Raw genomic sequence first — 18,317 nt, 5'->3', positions numbered from 1 at the left:
TGTAGGGAAGAAACAACACGCACAGACACTGACCAATGGGCCAGTGTGGAGTGTTTTCCAGTAGTCCTCAAGAGACAAAATAATAAAATAGGGTAAATGTGGACCAAGAGTCAGACAACACTGATTTTCAAACTTAGCTTTAATACTTACAAGGCTATGAGAATTTGGGCCAATAAACTTTGTAAGCTGACATTTCTTCATCCACGTGGTGGACAGAACGGGAGAGCTGATTAGACAATCATTTTGGGCAGACAAAACACTTGGTGTATACTAGTCATTCAAAGTCATTTCCACAAGCATTTGTGGAATGTGTGAGTGAACTTGGACGCAAGTACTCGGATAAAATACAAAACACATGCTGATCAAATTTATAGGTCACATAAACCTATTAAAGACGATGGCTGCTCTGAAGCTGAAAAGATAGCTACCAGCCTAGAAGTTATTCCCCATCACCTCCCACCATCTTCCTCCCGGCTAAAACATGCCTCTCACCATAAAGATGGCAAATCTGTCCTTTCACACACTCCTTTACCACTGCATCATGAGTGCGTGATATTAAAAGAAAAAAGCTGTACTAGGATGACTCCATGGCCTGGTGGTTATGGCAGTCTGATTCCAAATGGCTGACCTTGAGGTTCAAGGACCCAGCAGCTTGAGAAACACACTAAGTACATGTTCATGCATGACCAAAGTCTCACAAAGAGGGAGAAATGGAGGAGAAAGAATTACAATGTGACACCCCCACGGGGGGGGGGGCGGTGCTTTCTTCTCTCTTTCTCTCTCTCTCTCTCTCTCTGTCTATCTCTGGCAACCATACACACCCTTTAGCAAAAAAAGAAAGAAAGAGACAGAGAGAGAGAGGGAGATCTTTGGTCTGAGATTGTCTTGCTTGAATTTGCACCTGGAACCTCATTTGCTGTCTTGCAGCCACAAAGAGAAGAGTCTAAAGAAGTCGGCAAGAAACTGAGGGCACGAGAGAAAGCATAGAACCCTGTAAAGTGAGATATTATGTTTTCCTAAATATTCAGTCTATTATCAGGTGCTATGGCTACTGGGATCCAGAAAGGTCTTGATAGACATGTAATGGGCTCTGAAAGAAATTTATCAGAAACAATAACTGTAAAATCATATGGTTTGTCCTGCAATTTTATTACAATGTAAACAAACAACCTGGGGAGAGTACATAAAATCTGGATAAGGGATGGAGACATAATAGATTTAAAAAACATAGAGTGCGATGTACATCTGGGATGTGCTTGTGCTTCTAACCACAGTTAGACACAAATGTAGGCTGGCTCCGGGACGCAGCAATAAGGCACTGCCCAAGGGAAGCCGGATCCCACATAGTGACCACAGTTCAGGGCCAGGCAGCCTCACACAGACTGGGCATGCATTTGAGCACCTGAGAGTCAAGGGACGGCAGGAAGGGGATTGCGGCATGGCCACAGCCTGAGCAGAGTGTTCAGTGCTCTTTCTGTCTCTCTCATGAAGGCAAGTTTATTGTCAATAAAGAAGAAAATTGAGAAGATATATACCTGTACCCAGCACCACAGAGCTAAATAACATGATGACAAAGAAAGAAAGGAAGAGAAAATCGAAGTTTTGATACATACATAGACACAAACCTAAATAATTTCCATAAATACATGCAAATTCATGTATATAGATAATATGCTACAGAGGTTTACAGGATGAGAAAAGAAAAATGAAAGGCTGAGGGAACACAATAGACCAGAAGGAGACATAATAGAAAAAAGACTAGAGTGGCATAAATAGAATATACTAAGATAAATATAATAGAAGTAGAGTGATAGTATGAAACAGGATACATATAAATAGCACTGGCTTCTAAAATCCTATGTGGCTTTGGGGCTGTGATGGCAGACGATAGTCTATGAAGAAAAAGAAATGACAATTTCCAGAGTTCACCACAAAATCTTTGTTGTATTTTTTTTTTTATTTCAAAAGCATCTATGTTTAAAAACAGAGATTGCAAAGCGAATTAACTATTTCCTCATGCCCTACTTCGTTTATTATTATTTCAGACCCCAAATAAGCTTGATTATCAAATACGATAGGTGTTCAAGTAGTTCATGAAAAGTGCATGTTGCGAAAAAATTATCTGTGTATTTCTTTGCACCAAAATAAACTCATACTTTAATTCCATTTTCCCACAAGCTTTTTGAAGTTTCCTCATCTTTCACTTTGCAGTAGAATGAAATTAGCACAGGAGGAGGACGAGCAGAGCTTCCATGCATATTTTCAGACACAAGCAATGACAGCTGAGAGCCGGGCAGGGGACAGAAGTGGATGGAACCACCATTTCCTGGGTCCCAGATCTGCAGCAGGCTTTTTTTTTTTTTTTGGAGAGGTTTTTGCTATAGGTCGCGTGCGCTCGCCAGACAGACAGAAAGAGACAGAGAGATAGAAAGCGAGAAATCACCCCCCAGGGGGATAGCCACGCTGCAATCCCTTCTCCTCCATTCTCCTCTTGGGATCTTGGGCACGCATGCACATGTGCCCAGCGTGAGTTTAAGCCACCGGGTCTGGGACTTGAACCACGGTTGACTATGTGGGAGTCCAGCGACATAGCCATTACGCTAACTCTGGTCCCTGCAGCAGGCCTTGTGGGAGGGACTTTACCTCATGGCCATTTATCATTTCAATAGATGCTGAAGAGAGCATGCTTCCTTCATTTCACACATGACTAATGGAGGCAAGTTGGAGATGGTGCACCATCTGCCTAACTCTGGAGGGAAGACTGTATTTTTCTCTACAACATGTAAGTTTGAATCCTAGTCTCTGTGGCTTGAGAAGCATGCTGGGCATGTGTGCATGCATGCCCCAAATATTAATGGGATGGAGAAATGGAGGAGAAAGAAATGGCATGTAACCATGTGTCACTGGAGGTACTTTCTCCCTCCTTCCCTCTCTTTCTCTCTTTCTCTGTCTCCCTCTGGAGAGCACATACACCTTCTGACCAAAAAAAAAAACTTAATAAAGAAGAAAACAAGGTAGTTGGTTTATTTTCTTCTTCCATAAAATAGAGAAAGAGAGGGACAGAAAGAAAAAAAGAGGCACTCCAATAGGGTCTTCATGCCGCAATCCACCCCAATCCTCAGTGATCTGGGATCAAGGACATGAACACAAGGGCCCGGCGTGGACAGGGAGACCTTGGGATGCAAACACCAGACTTCCCTTGCGACCTCAAGCATCAAGAAACCTTGCATTCCCACCGCACCACCGCAGCAGGCCTCAAAAGCTCTTTCATGCAGGCTACTCCCAACCTTAATGTTATTAGAAAAATGTGGTGTCACTACTGGAGATTTGCTTTGTGTGTTTGAGCTGTGCGTGCACGCGTGTGTGTGTCCAGCATAAAGCATGGGATTGTTTCCCCCGTATCTATTCTTTTGTTCTACTTTATTCTACACTATTTTAAAGTTATGATAAGAGAGACACATACATACACTCTCTAGACCTGATATTTGTTCACCATATGGGAGCTCAGTTAAAAAATACTGAGCCCAGAGGACGATTCGTTTCAGTCTATTGTGTGAAAAGTGTTCTGAGATCTTCAAACGAAAGACAAAATAGCTGCCGAAAGCTTTGCATTTCAGTCCTACATCTCACTTGCTTTTATACTTCAAAAGTCACACTTTGAAGCTCCGTGGATATAGGTAAGTGATTTTTAGTAATTTTATGGTCTAACACGTAGAAAGCACAGCATTGCACATACTCGTTCTTGTTGACTTTACTTTGAAAAGTAATTTCAGAGAAATTCAACCCAGTTCAACCCAAACTCTCCTAATTGGCTTTGATCAGTAAATCATCAGAAACGGCTCTGCTCTTGCTTAGTCCTTTTTTCCCCTCTTCTTGTCAAAATGAATGATTAAACACTCAAGTTATGGTGAATTACAAAAACCTGCTTTGTATTGAGTTGAGTGTGTCGCTATTCCAAGTAACGTTTGCTTATTCTCTGCCGTGGTAGAAAATGACTTTACATTCTTTAGTAGTCTCTGTTTGTCATTTCTCACAAATTTATTCATATTTTCATTCTGCACAGCTATGGAAATGTCAGAGGCCACGTGGAATTACTAACCGGGAAAGGCCTGATATTCAAGGCGCTTCACAATCCCCTGTCAAGGGCACATATGCGCGGGCCCACCATGTTCAGGGAGATTGGGATGCAAAGGCCGGACCCCTCATGTGGCTCCAGCATTGACGAGGAGCTTTTGTTTATCTCCCACCATTATTCTAAACTACCCACTACTTAAACAGTCAGAATTAATTTTTTTTTAGTGGAATAAAAATTAAAACACATTCTTTCTCACTCCGTTTAGTGTTCTAGCTTCCCGCCCACTCAGCTGATGACTGTAGCAAACTGAACTGTAGTGCTAGAAGCCACATGGCTGACCACACATTCAGATCCCCCGGTCAGCCTGAAAACATTCCCAGTACTCATAGGATGTCCAGTCTTCGGACAAGCTGGAAGTTCTGGAAAGGAGGTTGTGCTGTGATGAGAAGCTTTGAGGGTGCTTTTCTCTCTCTCTTACAGGAATAAAATACGTAAACTTTAAAATATCAATTTCCTTCTAGGGTTCAGCTCAGGTGGTCCTTATCCCTACTGGAATGCCTTTCCTTCGTAATTCTCATTCACGGTTTTCCTGGAATATATGAGGCTTCTCCATGGGAAACCAGCACAGGATACATTGCATTGTTATTTATTATTTAATTTTAGTGATTTGCTTTTCTCAGCTGTATTGTAAGACATGTAAGCGTGACCGCCTCTGTCTTCACTTTCTAACATTCTACATTATATGATACAGTACTGCACATTTGGCACGGTATTATATACTGTCGTATACTATACCATAGTACAGTAATGGCTCCAATTAAACGTGTGATCTTACAGAAGCCATTTAATTTCTTGAGATTTAGCTCCGTCCATAGTAAAATGAGAGAGTGCACATCTTACTGTCTACTTGTCAGCTATGAAAACTGAATAAGGTGGGACCAGCAGATGGCATAATGGTTATGCCACTGGACTCCCATGTAGTCAACCGCGATTTGAGTTCTGGACCCGGTTGCTTAAACTCACGCCTGGCATGTGTGCGTGCGTGCCCAAGATCCTGAGAGGAGAATGGAGGAGAAGGGATTGTGGCGTGACCATCCCCCCTGGGGGGTGATTTCTCGCTTTCTGTCTCTATGTCTCTCTCTGTCTGGCGAGCGCACGCACCCTATAGCGAAAACCTCTCCAGAAAAAAAACAAACAAAAACAAACAAAAAAAAACAAACAAAAAAAGAAAACTGAATAAGCATATTAGGTTATTAATAAACAAATAGTTGGCAAATAGAGTGCTGTATGACTAGGGGATACTATGTCTCTCTAAATGTTTTGACATTTGATTTTAAAAAGTAGGCTGCTGCCACTCATGACAGCTGCCCCCTGCCACTCATGACAGCTGCCGGGGCTGTGGCTACTGCCTCTCGCCCTGCTCCCCCGGGGCCAGAGAGGTCGGAGTAGGTCAGGGGAATATGCTGACTGAGGGGAGGTTCTGACCACTGCCGCCTCTGCACCCTGCAGTACCTGGGCTGGGCTCACTGCCTGTGAGCAATCCCGCCAAGAGAGGAATTGGGTGGGACCGATGAGGACAGGAGAGAGTTGGCAGGAACTTTGTGTAGTTTTTATTCACAACAGTAAAGAGGAGCCAACCACTTGAAACTGTTGAGACCCCGGAGGACTTCTCTTTCCCAAACCCCCTTTGAAGAAAAAAACAAACAAAAACAAAAAAAGAGAACTCCAAACCCCAGACTCCTACCATAGGTTCTAGCACTCCTACCCACAGAAGAACCAGGGACCTGGCCTGAAACTAACATACATTGTAGGGATGGGCAAGCGCCAACAGTTTCAGGGGAAGAAAGTGGACCTCCCACCCCCCTCCCACCCCAAGTTTCAAGAGCGCTTACACTGTCCTGCAAGCTGACTAGCGGGTAGAATCTGTTTAAATCAAGTTTCTACAGCCCAAAGGGAGAAGACAGAAAGCAAGCAACCCAACCCCAACAGAGGCTACAAACTTGGATGCTACCTCCTATCTGGCAGGTAGGGCAGGCCTGCACTCTCTCTCCTATTAGACTTAAGTCCGGGAGAATGGCTACTTGAGCCAACTGATGTCACCCACAGTGCAGCTCTTCTGAACCTCCCTGAACTGTGTCATATACAGGCTACCAAAGCCTCACTCTGACTTGGAAGACATGGCTGGTCACTGTCCCCATCCGAAGCACCTTGCCAGGGACATGCCTGAAACTTAGGGTTGTTCTTCTCCAACCCCAGCACTATAGAACCTACTCCAAAAATTAGAAGTGAGGACATCTCTATAAGTCTAAAAACCAATGCAGACACACAAGAAATATGAGTAAACAAGGAAATATTTCTCCCCCAAAGGAACACAACAACTCTTTACCAACAAGGGAAAGAACAAAAGAAATTGCAGAAATGTCAGAAAAAGAATTTAGAATGTTAATTGTACCAAAATTCAATGAGAGCAAGCAAAAACAGATAATCAATTCCAGTAGATTAGAAAATTATTCCATGACCTGAAGGAAGAACTCCATAAAGAGACACCCTAAAAAAGAATAGAACTTTTAGAGATAAAGAATACAATACAGGAAATTAAAATCTTCCTCAAAAGTATTAGCAAATTAGACCATGCAGAAGAAAGGATCTATGATTTGAAGAGAAAACTTCTTATTTTATCCAAGCCACCAAAAAGGATGAAAAAATAATTCTCAAAATTGAGGACAACATATGGGAAATTCTAGATATGATTAAGAAGCTGAATACTAGATATTCCAGAAGTTGAAGAGATGAGTAAAGGCACATTAAATATCTTTCATGAACCACTACCTGAAAACTTTCCAAACCTAGAGACATACAGACTTCAGATCCAGGAAATATGAAGAACAAATAAATTTAATGTAAGAATGTCCTCTCCAAAATACATCATAGCCAAATTGGTAAAAATCAAAGACACGTACAATATTCTAAAAATAGAAATGTCAAGTTACTTAGAAAATTTACTCCATCAAATTAACCTCAGACCTCTCAGCTGAAACAATGCAGGCTAGGAAAGAATGAGAAACTCTGAAAGAAAAAAAAAAGTTTTAGCCAAGAATGTTATACCTGGAAAGATTATCCTTCAAATGTGAAGGAGAGGTAAAATCATTCTCAGATAAACAAAACCTGAAAGATTTACCAAAACTAAACCAGCTTTTCAGTAAATACTTAAGGGAATACTTCCTCAGAAAAATGAAAGGAAGACAAATAGAAATAAGGGGACCACAAAATAACTAAGAAAAATGACAAGCAAAATGGCAGGGAAAAGTCCAGATATATCAGTAATAATGTTGAATATTAATGGATTAAATTCTCTAATTAAAAGATATAGATTGAATGGATAATAAAAACAGGAGCCTTCTATGTGCTGCTTACAGGAAACATACTTCATTGATAGAGACATAAGCATACACAGAAACATACCTTATGATAAAGTCATTACCTGCAACCAAAAAAATGCTGGAGTCATGATACTGATATCAGACAAAATAGACTTTAAGATAAAAACTGTAAAACTATACACTACTAAAAGGAGACATAAAAATTATAAATAATTATGCACCCCAAACCAGGGCACCCAAATATACAAAAGAAAGGCTGCTAGTTTGAAAGGGAAAGATAGACTCTTTCTTGGAAATTTTAACACCTCGCTATCACTACTGGACAGGTCACTTAAACAAAAAATAACCAAAGAGACACAAGAACAAAAAGATACTATAAACCAGATGGACCTGACAGACATTTATAGAACATTTCATCCAACAACAACAAAATATACTTTTTTTCATCCTCACATGGAACATTTTCAAAGATTGACCACATAATGGCCATAAAAAAAGTCTTTACAAATTTAAAAGTGTAGAAACTTATCCAGTATCTTTTCTGACCACAATAGAATTACATTTGAAATCAACAGAAAGAGTCTTTGAAAATACAAAAAAAAAAAAAAAAAAGTAAACTAAACAACTTACTCTGGAACAAATTCAAAAGTACTGAAGAAATTCAGAGAGATTAAAAGATTTATTGAAACCAATGATAACAAACACACAACTCACCATAATCTTTGGGACACAGCGAAGTAGTCATAAGGAAGAAGATTATAACAATTAGTGCTCATAAGAAAATCATGGAAAGGTGGCAAATAAATAACCTAAGAATACATCTCAAGGAATCAGAAGAAAACAAAACAAACCACCAAAATACCAGAAGAAACAAAATAATAAAGTTTAGAGCAGAAATTAATGAAATAGAGAAGAAAAGAATATATATTAAATAATTAACTAAACAAAAAGCTGTTTTTCGAAGAGGATAAACAAAAGTGACATACTGTTAGCTAGAATAATCAAGAAAAACAGAGAACAGAACCAGATAAATGAAATTAGTAATGAAACAGGCAATATTACAACAGATATAGTGGAAATACAAAGATCATGAAAGTATACCATGTCAATAAACAAGAAAACCAAGATACAATGGACAAATTTCTGGACATATACATGCTACCTAGATTGAGCCAAGAAGATATAAAAAGCCTGAATAAAGCAATATTGAGCGATGAGATTGAAACAGTAATAAATAGTGTCCAGACAAGGAAAAGTTCAGGTTCTGATAGCTTCACTTCTGAATTCTACAAAACTTTTAAAGAGGAGTTACCCCAATTCTCCTCATACTATTCCTAAATATTCAAAAGGAAGGGACCCTCCCAAACTTGTTCTATGAAGCCTCTATTCCGTTGGTACCAAAAGTAAAAAAGAAAACCATAGACCAATATAGCTAATGAATACAGAGTCAAAAATCCTCAACAAAATACCAGCAGATTGAATTCAATAGCACATTAAGAAGATTATACACCATGACCAGATAGGCTTTATCCTAGGGATGCAAGGATGGTTCAACAGACACAAAGCAATCAATCTAATAAGTCATATTAACAGAAGGAAAGATAAAAGCAACATGATCTTATCAACTGATGCACAAAGCACATGTGATAAAATACATCACTTCATGATTAAGACTTTCAGCAAAATAGGTATAGAAGGCATATTTCTCAACACAATAGAATTAATATATGACAAATACTGGTCTATGAACTAGTGCCTGAAACAGATTATATTTTCTTTCTTTCTTCAGAAGTCTTCCCCAACTCTCCCAGGATGCAGTAACCATTCCTTCCTTTTATTTCCAGGACCTCTTCTCTTAGATCATATCATATACTTCCTTCACATACAGTTTTTTTTTAAAGAATTATTTTACTTAACTTTATTATTAATATCATTATTATTTCTCAGTTTGATCAGAGAGAGACAGAGAGAGAGAGAGGAAGTGAGAAAGCAAGCCACCAGGTCTGAGACTTGAACCGTGGTCGGCCATGTGGGAGTCCAGCGCCTTTAACCACCACGCCACTTGCCGGCCCCCACATACAGTTTTCATTTTGTTTGCACAAGCCTTAGATTTATAATTAGATTAGCATATAAGCTTCATAACAAATGACAAGTCCCATTCTTATTGAATATACTTCTTAGTACTTAGCAAAGTATAAATATACAGTAAATGTTTGATGAATTAAGAGCTTGGCAAAAGGGTAATTAATTTTCCCTCCAGGACTATGAGCTGTTTATTCAATTTTTTCCTGCTGTAATAATAATATTAATCTCTTGATAGTCCCTGACCAAACTCTTAAGCATGTACTGTAAGCATCACAGGCTCTGATAGAAACAGATGAGCCCAGAAGACTCAAGATTTTTCTCAAGATCTAGCTCCAGAATCTCTAAGATCTACCAAATTTTTAACTTCATGCTTAGAGTATACTGCTCCATTGAGGTGTCTCAGGACCTCTACAACCCTTCAGTATGTCTGAATCCTGAGCAGTGTTGTGTCTGTCCAGATATTCTGGGAATAGTTACAGGTTTGGGGAGTAGAAAAGGTAATTCTATTTGTGACTCCAACCTCTGGCCCAGTATTATCCACTTAGTTGTCCATCTACTGTCTAATTTCATAGACTACCATTCTGAGCTTCAGACCTGGCTCCTCTCCATCTGTTTGAAATGATTTCTTGGCTGAATCTCAATTTTTGTCTGATTTGGTTTCTTTTCTGCACTTAACCTGTGTGCCTGCCTGTCTTTGGGTTACTGACTACATTTCAAAATCTTCCTAATGTTCCCCTCACTACACACCTCTTCTTGAAGGCAAGCAGCATTCAGGTCATTTCCTCTCCCAGCTGTTTTCTACACTTGTGTTGGGAGGAGCCAGGAACATGGAGTCTCTTTACTTGTCTGGACCATCATCAGTGTCCTATTTTACACAAGGACATTAACTACTCAGGCAGCCATTAAAGAACAGAAAGTTCACATAGGCTATGAGTGTGTGTGTGTGTGTGTGTGTGTGTGAATGTGTGTAGAACCTGGAGGACTGATGTCAGCAGACAGAGGGGGTAGAGTTGTGAGCTTATGAAGGGAAGGTTGAGCACAAAGACATCAGTTCCTGGAAGATTAAAAAACAGGAGCTATAGAACCCCAACCTAACTTATTTTTATAAAGTATTTCTCGTCTGTTCAATCTGAGGCTTTATTTCCAGGTTCTCTTCTCTGGTCTTCGTTTCACCTCTTTGGTACAGATCATGTTATCTTCTAAGCAACCCACAGAGGCACGAACCTAAGGTGGGAAAGTGTTTCTGGCTTATGAGTAATTTTTGATTTGTTTTGCTTCCATGTACAGAAAATGTCAGAGCTTCAAATAATTTCAGATATAAGGCACAATATGTAGAGGTCAAAAGAAACTTGTAGAAATTTAATTCTTTTGACAGTGAAACAATATAGCTTTATCTGAACAATCTGGGATTATATGAAATGTATTAGCTAATATTCATTGATGGGGTTGAATTTTAACTTTTTCATAATAGCTTTTCTAATGCAGATGGCCTGGAGATATCCATTAGCATCTGTGTTTGAATTCCAGCTTTCTGTGGAAACTAGAAACTCAGACAAGTTATTTAACCTCTGAGGCTCAACCTTCCTTCTGTCTACAAGGCTGATAACAACACCTGCTCCCCAGAGTTGATATGAAAACTGAATGGTGTAAACAATTCTTTGTGATTGCTTAGTATGTGAGAGTGATTTATTTGTCTAGTGGCCTGAGGAACTAAGCACGCAAAGCATAAAGCACTAAGATGTAACTTGGAGATACCCATCTCATTGTGTGTGTAAGGTTTTACATGTAAAACCTTAACAAAGAAAGTACACTTAAACACTACTTATGTTTAGTAATTTTTTTTCTTTTCTTCTTCTTTTTTTTTTTTTGAGAAGTTTTTGCTATAGGGCACATACACTTGTCAGAAAAATAGAGACAGACAGACAGAAAGCGAGACCCCCCCCCCCAGAGGGGATGGCCAGGCAACAGTCCTTCCTCTTCCATTCTCCTTTTGGGATCTTGGGCATGCACGCATATGCGCCTGGCATGAGTTTAAGCCACCGGGTCTGGGATGCGAACTATAGTCGACTACATGGGAGTCCAGTGACATAGCCATTACACCAACTGGTGATCCCTACTTAGTGATATTTTAAAATTGGTCTTGAGATCATTACTGCAGAAAGAAAATTTTTTAAAGAATTATTTATTTTTACTTTTATATATTCATTTGTTTATATTTTTCAATTTTGATGAGAGAGGGAGAGAGAGAAGGAAAGTAAGAAAACAAGCCACCAGGTCCAGAACTCAGAGTGGTCTGCCACGTGGGAGTGTCCAGTGCCTTAACCACCATGCCACCTGCTGGTCTCAAAAGAAAATATTTTACCAGAAGCACATTATGCTATTATATGTTCACCTATCTTTATTCTGTTCTCTCAGTGTGTATTGAAATGCATTTTATGGAGTGAAACAATCTGGGAAAACAAAAGTGAAAGAACAGATGAATGTAATAATCTGTATAATCTTTATAAAACTTCTGCTCTTCTTTTTTTTTAATTGGCAGAGGGCATGCATGCTTGCTAGAGAGAGAAAAGCCGACAGAGAGAGGAAGTGGGAGACAGCACCCTCCAATGCTTCTCCACCTTTTCTCCATCCTGTCTGGATTTGGGGAATGACTGAATAAGCATTCAGCATGTTTTATAAGCCTCCAGGACTGGGATTTGAACCATGATTGGCCATTTGGTATTTGGCTCCTTAACCACTAGCCCATGGGGCCAGCCCATACAAATTTGATTTTTGTCAATGAAAGTAGAGTTTATATTGGGCTTTGATGGGAATAATCTGGATAATGCAAACATTTTAAATTACCTTGGGTGAAGCATGATCTGTAGTATTAGTGTGAACTATTTAGGTGATACTTTTTTTGGTAAGAATTTGGTCGTTTAAATCCTTTAAATCCTTAGACTTTTTCTAGTAAAATAATAAGACCTTCCCCTCCCCCACTGGTTTTACTTCCTAAATAATCAAATTTTCAGCCTTTGAACAACTATCTGCTTTTTAAGCAATTAGTGGTGTTGAGAGTATCTGGCACATTCATCTAGATTCTAAAGGAAAACTGAAAACAGCTGAGCCATTTAATTGGAAATATTAGCTACCGAGTAACGGCAGCTAGCCCTTCTCTGTCTACGCTGTTGCTAGGCACCACTGTTCTTACTGGTGGATCTTCCGTCTACAATAGTAAAGGCTGGGGTCCTGAAGCTATGAATTTAGCAACTGCAAACCTAGTTTAAAAAGCCATTGTTTCCATTAGTTGCTATGACTACGTCTAGAAAGGAAGATACAGCCTTGAGCCAGCAGTCCTATTTTTGTCTTGTGCTCTTTTCTATATCTATTTGCATGTGCTTATTAATTTGAGCCTACCTTTTTTCTAGTCTGTGTTTTTACTCTATGAAGGTAAAGTCCTGCTTCATTTGAATAACAGGCCTAACTGTATTTTTAAAATAATTATCTATTTAATTCTATTTATTATTTTTAAAAAAAATTTGTTATAGGGCACATGTGCTCACCAAAGACAAAGAGTGAAAGAGAGAGTGAGAAAGAGAAAGAAAATGAGAAAACAAGCCACCAGGTCTGGGACTTGAACCACAGTTGGTCATGTAGGAGTTCAGTCCCTCAACCACCATGCTGCCTGCTAGCCCAGCTCTAACTATATTTATGTTGTAAAAGATATACCCAATCTTATTATCTAGTATATATTTGGATATGGTTACAATAGTGTGTGAGCATTTATCAGGAATATATACATATACATATACATATATATACACACACATACATAAATATTTATCTATTGGGTTGTTGGAAAAGTCATGATGCATTTTTGCATAGAAAAACATAAAAAAGTACATCATGACTTTTCCAATGATCTAATAATATGGATATTTCTCCATCAGGTGCCAAGTTCAAAAACTACCTGCAATCCTAACCCAATTCTCTGCTTGGCTACCGTGGCAGATCCAGAATGTATCTATAAATTCTGCACTTGTACTTTCTCATTCAAAGAGGACTTAATTTCCAGCTTCCCTGGTCCACTGACAGTTGTCGAGTCTCTATCCAGTTGCACCTATTACATCTGATTCACAGTGGTTTTTAAGTTATATTTTATTGCAAGCCCTCTGAGGTCATACTGATTCATTTAAGTAAGGTTTTAAAGCTCTATAGTTTCATACTTCCTGTTTTACAAAACAGTGTTTCATAAAGAAGGCATTCATCCCACTTTTCTTTCCTCTTCTAGCTGTGGGTTCTATCTAACTTGGGATCCAACAATATTGCTAACAGAGTAGGAAAAATGGGTACCAAAATCTTAATTATTCCTGACTAAACAAATATTAAATTTTTGATATTCCAAATATCATTGTAGAAAAATACTTGTTTTCATCTGGCCTCTTTTCCAAAACCATTAAATGCATGCTTTCAAATCTAGACAGTTCCTAAATTGGTATTAATTATTTTTACATTGTGCTTAAGCACAGAATTTTCTGTGACCTATTTCTTTACTGCTCAGAGTGTGTTCAGATAAAATGGGTTGAAATAGGAAATAATGGAAATAAATGACCTCGGCTATACTCATAGCATTCATTTCTGTCCAGAGCAAACCTATTCCAGCTGTCTAGAACTGTGATCGTCCTGCAGGTTCTCTCTCCCAGCACACAGTCTTTGAGCTCTTAGCTAGACCATACTTGGAACACCTTTCTCAGTTTCAAGTGGGAAATTATTGTGTGTCTGTGTGTTGTATGTATATGTATTTTTTAATTTTTTGCCTAGTCACCAGAGTGAAAGGGTAGGACTTAAGTGTAGAGAAAGAGTAGAGGAAGAACCAGAGGATTCAGTGCTAGCAGCACCACATGGTACCAGAAATCACCTGTGATGAGAGCAAGAAGATTCTAGGCTTCTCGAGTTTCCTCTTTCTTGGGATTAAGGCATGACATGACACTATATTTAGTACCAACCTTGGAAGCCCGCTACAGGTCTCAGCCCTTGTTTGAATACATTTGTCAAAATAAAATGTGCGTTTGCACCAGGACTTCATATACAAATTTTTTAAAGATTTATTTATTTATTTATTTATTTATTTATTTATTATTTATTTATTTATTTTATTTATTATTATATGTATTTTTTAATTCACCAGAGAGGAACGGGAGAGAGGGGGGAAGTGAGAAAGCAAGCTGCCAGGTCTGAGACTCGAACTGAGGTCAGCCATGTGGGAGTCCAGAGCCTTAGCCATCACACCACCTGTCGGCCCCTCTACTACAAATTTTATAAAAGGATCCAGATCCTTTATCCCAGTCAAACTTGACCCTGTCAGATGGTGACTCTCCTAGACTTGAATTTGAGTTCTCACTGTGGTATATATTGCTGTGGAAGGGTCTACTGCTTCCTTTCTGACATTTTCTGAACTCTTGCTTGTTCTACCCATAGTCTGACCCACCAACAACTCTCAGAAATCAAAACACTTCTAAGAACTGGTTAAGTTCAACTCCAATAAACAAGAAGTCAGTCACTTGGATGTGCACAAACCCAAGAGTAGAATTTATTATAAAGTTTCAGGATGCAACTATCAGAAGTAAGATGCACGCAGTCTTTGGAGTTATATATGGTGCTTGCTTTGCTTGTTAACAGGAAACTACAAGGCAACTACAAACATTTTTTTCCCATTTGAACTCTTTCTGATGTAATCATCTTCCATTACACTGACAACTTCACAGCAGAAACTTGGTTTGCTTTTTTATACTCTTCAAAATGATACCATTAAACAACTCTTCTGAAAGGATCAGAAGAAACCACAAGAAATTTATGAGTCTCTGTCTAGCAGTGGACCCTTTGCCCCTCTATCAAAGAGGGTTGAAATTAGCCTGTGGGATCAATAGTTATTATAGGAGGTGGACAGGCCAACAAGCCAAATGATTTTATAAGGTTCCTTTCCTGAGGATACTACACTAAAAACAAATTTGTTTTCATCCAACAACCTCTTGAGGGAATTTCAGAATGCTAGCTCTTTGATGAATTCCACTGTTGAGAAAGATTGGGATGTTTCAAAAATGCCATAAAAGGAATTGTGTTTCTGGTCTCCAGGTGAATTCTCTTGCTTGTTCTAATTGCAATTGGTGTGTACTGCTTTGGACTGTCCACTCTGAAACTGTTTCTGCCTCCAACTCTTACTTGGGGAAATAGTTTTCTTGAGAAAGTATCTCAACAATTTTTTAAATTTAAAAAAATACATATATTGTTCCAAAATATATTAATTTATAATAGGTAAGTGACTGTGTTTGCATAAATTTACTGTATGGCCCATTAGAGTATATTCTTAAAGGCCTTAGACTACAACATGATAATTTTAATTTTAATAATTAACAGGAAGTATCTCTACCTAAAAATCACTCAGAATCAAGTAGAGACTCCCGTGGGTTGTCTTTTTCATGGGAGGAAATAAAGGGGATTAAAAATATTTTATAAAAGTTTTTCAGAGGGTGCATGTGCTCACCAGAGAGAGAAAGGTAGAGGGGGTGTGAGAAAGCACCCCGTACACAACAAGAGACGGCCACGCTGCCATCCCTTCTCCATTTCTCCCACCTTTTGGGATTTGAGGCACACATGCAGATGTGCTCAGCCTCTTTCTCAAATTGCTGGGTCTAGGATTCAAACCATGCAGTCAGCCACTTGGGATTCGGCTGCCCTAACTGCCATGCTACTGGCTGGCCCTAAGATTTGCTATGTTCTTAGCTATAATTTTAAAGAGTCGTGTCTTTAAACATGTCTGTATTTACACCTACTCTGTTTCACAAGTGTCAACAATGGAAGTCTATGGATAAGCAAACAGGACATCTCTTTGTGCTCCGTGAAGAGAACCAGGGAGGTGCCTCATGTCCCATTGTATTTGCTGGGTTAAACCTTGGAGCCCTAGAAAAGCTGCGCATACAATAGAAAAAATACAGATCCGTCTCCCAGCCCTGCTCTTCTGATACTGCCAAGATGACTCTCGGCAGCTCTTCTGCTGCTTCCTTTGCTGGCTCGGAGTCTCACATTCAAATACAAGCTCAGGGTCCACTGCTGGCCTGCGAGAGGCACATGGTAAAACTGGGAGTGGCCGCCTCTGAGCACAGGCATATTGAATTGTCTTAATTATATTTGTATTTCTTTCTTTCTTGTTTTTCTAAAGCACATTTTTATACAAGGAGTATTCAAAAATGTCATGATGAATATATATTATTTAAAAAATTAACGGGCAGTCAGTGGTGTGGTGGTTAAGGCAGCTGCATCTCACATGGCAGACTATGTGGTTCAAGTCCAGGATCCAGCAGCTTGAAAAACAGTCAGGGCAAGTGCATGGTACCAAAAATCCCAAAAAAGAAGAAATGGAAGAGTAGGGATTATGGTGTGACCATGCCCCAGGCCAGGGACACGGGGAGAGGTGTGTGTCCTCACTGTCCTTCTCTTTCTCTCTCCAGTGAGTACACGTGCTCTCTAGCAAACGAAAAAAAAAAATAGACAAATAAATCCCTCAATAAATAAAAAAACCCTATAGATTATAAACATTTTTGGACCAAAATAAACTCATACTTTAATAATTCTATTTTTCCATGACCTTTGTTGTTGTTTACTTATTTATTCTATGCATGGCAGAAACAGAGTAAATGACAGAGATACAGCGCAGGTCCTGATCCACTCCCAGTTTCAGCCAGCGCTGGCTCATGGGCTCAGGCATGCCTGGAACCCTCAGTGAGCTCTCTGGATGTGAACTGGCAACCTTCCCACATGGGTCTGCCTTACAGAGGATTGTGTTGTACCACCATCTGGCTCCTTCCAGAAACTGTCTGAAGTCCCCTGACGAATGGATTTATAGTGTAGTGACTTCATAAAAGAATAAAATTAGAACTGATATGTCACCCCCCCCCCGGCCCCCCAGTTCTTCTCCCTCTCCTTCCTTCAGGAAGCAGAAGTTAACCCTCTTCTTTCAAAGATTTCACTTCCTAGGGGGTTGAGGGGTGGCACAGTGGCAATGCAACTGGACCCACATTGGGAAGGCCCTAGGACCGAGTCTGGGCCCTGCCTGTAACAGCAGTGGCATGGCTGCCTGTGGTCTTGGCTTGCCGAAATGGGGGCTGTCTAGCTCTGTCTCTGTTTCTGTCTCTCTTCCTTTCATGAAAGAAAAAAATAAACTGAAAAACAAAACAAAGCACGTCTTCCACGGACACATTATCTTCTACCTCTTCTTTGTAAAATGATTATTCGACCAATTCTGTAGACATCTGCTTTCCTAAGTGTGGACTGGTCATCTGGCTGATGAAAACACGTGGCAGAAAGGGATTTAAATGAGAGTCCAATGACTACTACATGGGGCCAAGTGAGGAGGGACTTTGAATGAATAGGGAAGACTAAAAAAGAGCAAAATTTGGGACACTTTATTGAGACAATATTTTAATTTTGTGAGGCTGAAATTTTTCCTCTTAGTCTCCTAAATCTATTTAGAATATACAGGATGACATTGCTCAGGTTAAATGACTTATCTTGATAAAATCCCCTTGTTACAATAGCATCTCTTTAAAAATGTGCTTTTACCAATTTTTATATGAAGAATCTTAAAATAGTTCATATCTTATACCTTAGTAATTTGTCTTTCAGAAATCTATCAGAAAATAATTTAAATTCAAGGGCCAGGTCTGTGGTGCAGAGGTAGTATGCTACTCAGAAGAAGCTTAATCCCACATGGTGGCCATGGTTCGAATCCCTGGTCTGGTTTG

The 18,317-nt window shown here is 39.3% G+C and overlaps 1 protein-coding gene and 1 long non-coding RNA gene across 2 annotated transcripts in view; one reads left to right on the top strand and one right to left on the bottom strand.

Moving 5' to 3' along the window:
- LOC106735600 (uncharacterized) overlaps positions 1-990 on the top strand; it is a 9,165-nt gene extending 8,175 nt beyond the window's left edge. The window contains exon 3 of the long non-coding RNA XR_001370901.1: positions 928-990. This is a non-coding gene — a long non-coding RNA (uncharacterized LOC106735600). The remainder of the gene's footprint in view (positions 1-927) is intronic.
- CRB1 (crumbs cell polarity complex component 1) overlaps positions 1-18,317 on the bottom strand; it is a 207,944-nt gene that overhangs the window by 85,995 nt on the left and 103,632 nt on the right. The gene's annotated exons all lie outside the window — the stretch shown is intronic.

Source organism: Tupaia chinensis, unplaced genomic scaffold, assembly GCF_000334495.1.
Source record: "Tupaia chinensis unplaced genomic scaffold, TupChi_1.0 Scaffold000453_1, whole genome shotgun sequence".
Taxonomy (NCBI): Eukaryota; Metazoa; Chordata; class Mammalia; order Scandentia; family Tupaiidae; genus Tupaia; species Tupaia belangeri.
This window is presented reverse-complemented; position numbering and strand designations above follow the sequence as displayed.